This window comes from Leptopilina heterotoma, unplaced genomic scaffold (genome assembly GCF_015476425.1).
Source record: "Leptopilina heterotoma isolate Lh14 unplaced genomic scaffold, ASM1547642v1 Lhet_52, whole genome shotgun sequence".
Lineage (NCBI taxonomy): Eukaryota > Metazoa > Arthropoda > Insecta > Hymenoptera > Figitidae > Leptopilina > Leptopilina heterotoma.
The window spans coordinates 2,742,469-2,750,797 of record NW_025111114.1 but is presented as its reverse complement, the minus strand read 5'-3'; positions in this window follow the sequence as shown (position 1 = coordinate 2,750,797).

Sequence of the window (8,329 nt, the reverse complement as noted above, 5' to 3'; positions counted from 1 at the left end):
AAAATAAACAGTATTTTTCCAGAATAGAGAGTAATTTTGCAAAATAAAATGTATTTTTCCAAAATATAAAGTAATTTTAAAAAATAAAAAGTATTTTTCCAGAAGAAAGAGCAATTTTACAAAATAAAATGTATTTTTTCCAAAATATAAAGTAATTTTGAAAAATAGAAAATGATTTTCCAAAATAAAAAGTAATTTTACAAAATAATAGGTGACATTTTAAAATGAAAACTATTTTTTCAAAGTAAAATATAATTTTTCAAATTAAAACTATTGTTTTAATATAAAAAATATTTTTCCAAAAATAAAAATTAATTTTTCAAAAGGAGAGACAATTTGAAAAAAACTAATTTCCTTAAAATAAAGAGTATTTTTCCAAAATAAAAAGTATTTTTCCAGAATAGAGAGTAATTTTGCAAAATAAAATGTATTTTTACAAAATATAAAGTAATTTTAAAAAATAAAAAGTATTTTTCCAGAAGAAAGAGTAATTTTACAAAATAAAATGTATTTTTTTCAAAATATAAAGTAATTTTGAAAAATAGAAAATGATTTTCCAAAATGAAACGTATTTTTCCAAAATAAAAAGTAATTTTCCAAAATAATAGGTGACATTTTAAAATGAAAACTATTTTTTTAAAGTAAAATATAATTTTCCAAATTAAAGCTATTGTTTTAAATATAAAAAATATTTTCCCAAAAATAAAAATTAATTTTTCAAAAGGAGAGACAATTTTAAAAAACAAATTTCCTTAAAATAAAGAGTATTTTTCCAAAATAAAAAGTATTTTTCAAGAATAGAGAGTAATTTTGCAAAATAAAATGTATTTTTTCAAAATACAAAGTAATATTGCAAAATGGAAGGTAATTTTTGCAAAATAAAAAATTTTTCCAAAATAAAAACAATTTTTTCAAAATAGAAATTAATTTTACAAAATAAGAACTATTTTTGCAAAATAAAAACTATTTTTCCAAAATAAACAGTATTTTTTGAAATGCAAAGTAATTTTTCAAAATATAAAGTAATTTTCCAAAGTAAAAGGTGACTTTTTAAAATAAAAACTATTCTTCCAAAATAAAATATAATTTTCCAAATTAAAACTATTGTTGTAATGTAAAAAATATTTTCCCAAAAATAAAAATTAATTTTCCAAAAAGAAAGATAATTTAAAAAAAAACTAATGTTTTTAAAATAGAGTAATTTTCCAAAATAAAAGTATTTTTCTGAAATAAAAAGTAATTTTCCAAAATGAAACGTATTTTTCCAAAATATAAAGTAACGTTGCAAAATGGAAGGTAATTTTTGAAAATGAAACGTATTTTTCCAAACTAGAAAGTAATTTTCAAAAATAAAAAATTAATTTTCTAAAATAAATGTCAATTTTCCAAAATAAAGAGTAATTTTTCGACATAAAAAGTAATCTTGATAAAAAAACATATTTTTTTCAATAATTTTTCAAAATAGAAACCAATTTTGCAAAATAAAAAAAAATTTTTACGAAATAAAAACAATTTTTCCAAAATAAAAAGTAATTTTCCAGAATAGAGAGTAATTTTGCAAAATAAAAAATATTTTTCCAAAATATAAAGTATTCTTGCAAAATAGAAGGTAATTTTTGAAAATGAAACATATTTTTTCAAAAGTATAAAGTAATTTTCTAAACTAGAAACTAATTTTTCAAAATAACCAAAAATTCAAAAAAAAAAGAAAAAAAAACAGAAAAACTTTAGAAAATGATTGAAAATGAAAACTTAGAACAATTTTCTTGCAATAAATAAACAATAAAAAATAAATAAAACAATGGATAAAAAATTTATTAAAATCGTTATGGAAAATACTTTTTTAAAAAAAGCCTAAAAATTCTCGAATATTGTGAATATTTCGAAATTTATTTTTGAAAAGTGGAAAAAATTTTTCTAATTCAAAAAATCTAGTTTGATTAAAACTGAGGAAACTTTATCGAAAGGAAAAATTTCTCGAAAAAAATTTCTCAATTGTATTGAAATTTGAAAAAAAATCGAAAAAATTCTTGAATTTCGAATTACATTTCGAATCAAAAAAATATTCTTTGAAAATTGAAGAGAAATTATTTTTTTTTTTGATAAGTGGAAAACATTTTTCTAACAAAAAATTTTTTTTTTTTTGGTTAAAAAAGGAAACTATTGAAAGGGAAAAATTTCTCACTGGGAACAAATTTATCGAAAGAATTTTCTCATCAAAATTTCTTGAAATTTGAATAAACTCAAAATTTTAATTATTTTTATAAATAATAAAATTCTTCTTCGAAACTCAATTATTTAAAAATTTTTTAATAAAATTCTTTGTAAATATTTAATTATTTTCGTAAATAATAAAAATTTTCCCAAAATTATTTACGAATTTTTTTTTTATAAATTTCTTTAAAAAATAATAATTTTTTCAACAATTAACAATTTTCTAATATTTTTTATAAATAAAAAGGAAAAAAACTTTATCATAAATCATGAAAAAATATTTGCATATTTTCGATTTGTCAAACAATATTTTTTTTATTTAAACAATATTTATTAACAATATTTTTAAAGAAAAAAAAACAAAAGCCAATTGCCATTTTTTCTAATTTTTAATTCCTTGTAGAATTAGAATTTATTTATAATAATATAATAATAATTATATGAAGTAGAAAATATAATAATAATTGCTATTTATTATTTTTTAAAATTTATTAGCTACGATGATTATAGATAATTATCATAATTATAATAATAATAAAAAAATTGCTATTTATTTATCAGATTTATTTTTATAATTATTGCAATAATAAATTCCCCCATTTTTTCTTCATAGTTGTATTAAAAAAGTTTCAATTTAATTATTTTTAATACTGTTTTTAATTATTTTTTTTCAAATAAATAAATATTTATATATCCATAAATAAAGAAATATAAAAAATAAGTTAAAAAAATATTCACTAATTTATTTAAATTTGTAAAAAAAAATTGTCACAAACGTAAAAAATCAAATGCCAAATGTCTGTTTTCATTTAATTTAAGAAATTTTTTCTCATAAACGTGTCGTAATTCCATTGTTACTTGCACAAATTAAAATCGCGTCAAAGAAAAGTTTTTTTTTCAAAATTTAAGAAAAATATGTATCAATGGTAACATAAAAAATATATGTCAAAAGTCTCATTTCCGTGTCGACTTGCAACATTTTTTTCTCCTCTATAGCGAACGCAATTTTTCTTTCCCAATATTCGTGAACAAAATATAATGTCAATATATTATAAATGTTATAAAAAGAAAAATATTTTTCGATTCATCCATATAACGAAAAGAATTTCAAATTGAAAAAGAAAAAAAATTAAGAAATAAAAGTAATTAATAAGAAAAGAAAGAATAATAAAATTCTTGGAATGAATTCAATAATTTTTCAATAAAAGATGTTTAAGAAAGAAGAAACAGGATCAATTTTCAAGGTTCAATTTTCTTTCTTATGAGACATTAATGACTGACGTATGACGTATCTATTATGAAAAAAATTTCTTCTTTTCATTAAAAGAAAAAAAAAGTAACACAGGAATTTATTATTCTAAGTAATAAAAAAAATGCTTCTTTTCAAATGTAAAGAATAAGAAAAAGTTTACTTCACTTAAAAATAGAAGGTTTCATTTACATTAAGTAACATATCAGTATCACAATATTAAAGGTCAAAATAATTTTCGTTTACGAAATTAGATTCTAAAACCTTTTTTGGTAGGAAAAAATAATTTTTTTTTTACATTTACACGGACTGAAAGTGCAATTTGAATTCAATTTTTTTGTTATTAAATTATTATTGATTGTCAGTTATGATAATATTAATAATAGTAATTTTTTGTTATTATTGATTATTTAAAATAATAGTCATTTTTATTATTACTGATTATTAGTTATAATCATATTAATAATAATAATAATAATAATAATAATAATAATAATAATAATAATAATAATAATAATAATAATAATAATAATAATAATAATAATAATAATAATAATAATAATAATAATAATAATAATAATAATAATAATAATAATAATAATAATAATAATAATAATAATAATAATAATAATAATAATAATAACAACAATAACAATAATAATTATTAATTATTATTAATTATTATTATTAATTATTATTATTAATTACTAATCAATAATAAATATAAGCAAAGTAATCAATACATGAATAAAAATAAATAATAAATAAAACATAAAAAATTGAAGTTAAGTTGCACTTTCCGTCTGCTAATTTAGAAAAATTATTTTTTCAACTTATTGTTGAAAAAACTTATTGCAAAAAAAAAAAAAAAAAAAAAAAAACTTATTGAAAATCTTATTGTTGTTGTTTTATTCTCTTCAAATTTAAATTAGTTAAAGACTATATCAGTGGAAATACACTCAATTAGTAAAAAATCTACTAATTTAAATTTAAACAACTAACTATTTACTAATTATTGTTATTTATTTATTTTTTATAATTTAAGGAAATAATGAGTTAAAAAAGCAAAAATTTTTCAAATCAACAAATTATTTATAGTAAATAGTTGAAATTCATAAATAAAAATAAATAAATAAAAAATAAATAAAAATTAACTATAACACTTGTTTATAGTGGTCTCAATGCGGTGAGAATCGTCACAAGAGGAAATAAGGTTTGTCACTAAAACAATAGGTAATTTCAAAACTCTTCCACTGTGAAATATAAACTCTAATTAAGAACGTTTCAATAGTAAAATTTTAATCTTCGAAATAAAAAGAAAAATCCCTGAAAAAAATTGTTTTTTTTTCTTTTTTTTGCTTTACAGTGAAACCTGTTGTTTTTTAAAATTTTATTATTACAGTAAAAAATCTTTAAAATATTGCTTTATAATTTAATTTCGTAATATTAATTTTTAACAAATATTTTTGAACTAAGTGAAAATAATTTTTGTTGGACATTTTTGTGAATATAAAACAGTTTTAAAAATAGAGTTGCATTCCGCAAGGTTCGACTGTATTTTAATTGACAATAAAATAAATATAGTGTTAAAAAAAATTCCTGAAAAAATACAAACTATTTTTCAAACTAATGCGCGTATTGAAATAAGAAAATATTCTGTCTGACTAAAAACTGATATTTTCTACTTAAGGGCATTTGAACCTTGATGACGTTACAGATTGTGCAAAGCATGTGTGACGTCATCAAGGTTCAAATGCCCTTAAATATTAAAAAAAATAAATAATTGCATTAATTAAATTATTAAATTAATATTATTATATCATTTGAAAAAAAATTTTTGTATATGAATTTGAAGAAATTTTTATTAAATTAGTTTTGTTCGTTTGAAACTGTTCCTTATTACTGATAATTTAACAAAATACGAGAATTTCAATAAACGTCTGACTAAAATTGACTTTTACTACTTGTGCAAATTTTACAAGAAGTTTATAAAAAGTAGGTATTTGTTCAAGAGGAATTTTTCTTACTAATATTCTTTACTAATTATTTTTGTTACTAATATTTTTTTACTAAATACTATTTTTGTTACTAATATGTTTGTTAAAAATATTTTTGTTATAAATATTTTTGTTACTATTATTTCTATTGTTATTATTTTCTTTACTTATATTTTCTATTAATATTATTTTACTAATACTTATTTTTATTAATATTCTTTATAAAATTTTTTACAAGTATTAATTTTTTATACTAATATTTTTTATTAAGTATTACTTTTGTTACTAATATTTTTTACTAAATGCTATTTTTGTTACGAATATTTTTTACTAAATGCTATTTCTGTTATTAATATTTTTACTAAATGCTACTTTCGTTACCAATATTTTTTATTAACTCATCTCTAAATCGAAATTAGTTAACAATAACTAATTATCAGTAGAATCATGGCTGACATTTTGCTTCGGCAATTAGGGAAAAATATCTAATTATTAGTAGATAATTGCTAATTATTAATAAATAATTACAAAAATAGTTATGCTCTAAAATATTGTTTTTTTCTTTGCTAATATTAATTTTAATACTAAGATTCTTTTTCCTAATAATTTTTTTCTCTATATTTTTTTACAGTAATTATTTTTACTAGTCCTAAAAAGTCATATTACTGAATTGTAAGAATTTCCAGGATTTTAAATGTTTGTCTGACTGTAAATATCTTTTACTACTGAATCCCGATAAAAGAATAAAGTAAACAATTTTTTAATAAATATTAATATATTATTAATTATTAATTTCAATAAATTAATTTAATAATAATTTAAATTGTTAAATATTAACATAAAATATTAATTAATATCGTTTATTTGAACGTAAAAATTTGTAATTCAAATTTTTTTTTATAAAAATTTTTGTTTGACTTATAAACTATAAAATTACCACGAATTTTAATACAAAACCTTCAATTTTTCCAATTTCTGACAAAAATTTCTTATTAAATAACTAAAATCTTGAACAACTATTATAAAATAAAAAAAATAATTTAATAAATAATTTTATATAAATATTTCAAAATTAATTCAATTATTTAAAAAAATTTTCAATATTTACTATTTTAATAAAATTACCCGAAAGAATTCAATTATGTAAAAACAATTTGAATAAAATTGTATACGTAAATATTCAATTATTTCCATAAATAATAAAAATTTCACAGGAATTCAAATATTAACAAATTATTTATAAGTTTCTTCTCAATAATTCAATTATTTTCAGAAATAATAAAACTCATCGCAGAATTTCAATTATTTTTAATACAATTTTAATTGAAAATATTTAATAATTTAATACAATTCCTTGAAAAATGTAACTTTTTCTACAAAATTTTATTAAAATTCGTCAAAAGAATTCAATTATTCAAAAATTTGTAATAAAATTCTTTTCAAGAGTTCAATTATTTTCGGAAATAATAAATTTTTTAACAGTAATTCAATTCTTTTTAATACAATTATAAACGAATTTTTCGAAAAAAACTCAATTGTTTAAAATAAAATTAATAAAATTCTTCTCATGAATTCAATTATTTACAAATTTTTTATTAATTTCTTCGCAATAAATCAAATATTTTTAAAAGGAAAAAAACTTTTTTCAGGGATTCAATTATTTTCATAAATGATAAAATTTTTTAATGAGATTCAATTATTTTCATAAATATAATAAAACTCATTGCAGAATTTCCGTTATTTTTAATCGAATTTTAATAGAATTTATCGAAAAATGTAATTATGCATAAAATTTTGTTATTTAAATTCGTCAAAAGCATTCAATTATTTAAAAATTTGTTAATAACATTCTTTATAAGAATTGAATTTTAAGAAGCATTCAATTATTCAATAAATAATTTATTTTTGTATTTAAATAATTGAATTCTCGTAGAATTTTCTAATAAAAATTGATTTGAAAATGAATTTTAGTTTAAATTTTAGATAATAATAGAATACGAAAATAATTTTTAAAAAGTTACATCAGTAACAATATTCTTCTAATATAAAATAATGATTTTAACTCTCGATCCTCTATTTAATTATTATAAAACATGAATTTTAAAAATAATAGAATTTAAAAATTTTTTGATTTAAATTTTTTTCTTGAAAACACTAAAAAAATTCAATTTTGGAGAAATTACAAATGCATAAATTCAATTATTAAAAAAAAAAAAAAAAAATAATAAAATTCTTATAAAATTCAACTATGTTCAAAATTTTTTAAAAATTTTCGTAAAAATCCCAATTATCTTTATAAATAACAAAATTCTTTTCCAAAGTTCAATTATTTTTATAAATGTCAAAAAAATTCTTGTTCTATTTTCAATTATTTTCAAAAATAAAATGCATTTTTCTAATTTCAATAATTTTCAATATATACTATTTTAATAAAATTTCCCAAAAAGAATTCAATTGTTTAAAAAAAAATTTTAATAAAATTTTAGGCAAACATTTAATTATTTTCATAAAAATAATAAAAATTTCACAGGAATTCAAATATTTTTATAAATAATAAAATTTTTTTAAGGAATTCAATTATTTTCATAAAAAATAATTTAAAATTCTAGAAAATCATAATTGAATTAAAATGATGAAAATAATTTTAATGAAGTTACAGTAAAAATATTCTAATGATATAAAATAATGATTTTATCTCTCGGTCATTTTTAATTTATTATAAAACATGAAGAAATCGATCACTCCGAGTCTTCGACTCGGAGCAATCGATATCTTCATGTTTTATAACAAATACTCTTATAAGTTGTTTAATTTAAAAAAGGTTTGAATTTTAATGTTTTGAATTTTTTAATTCTTGTGGAAAATCCTT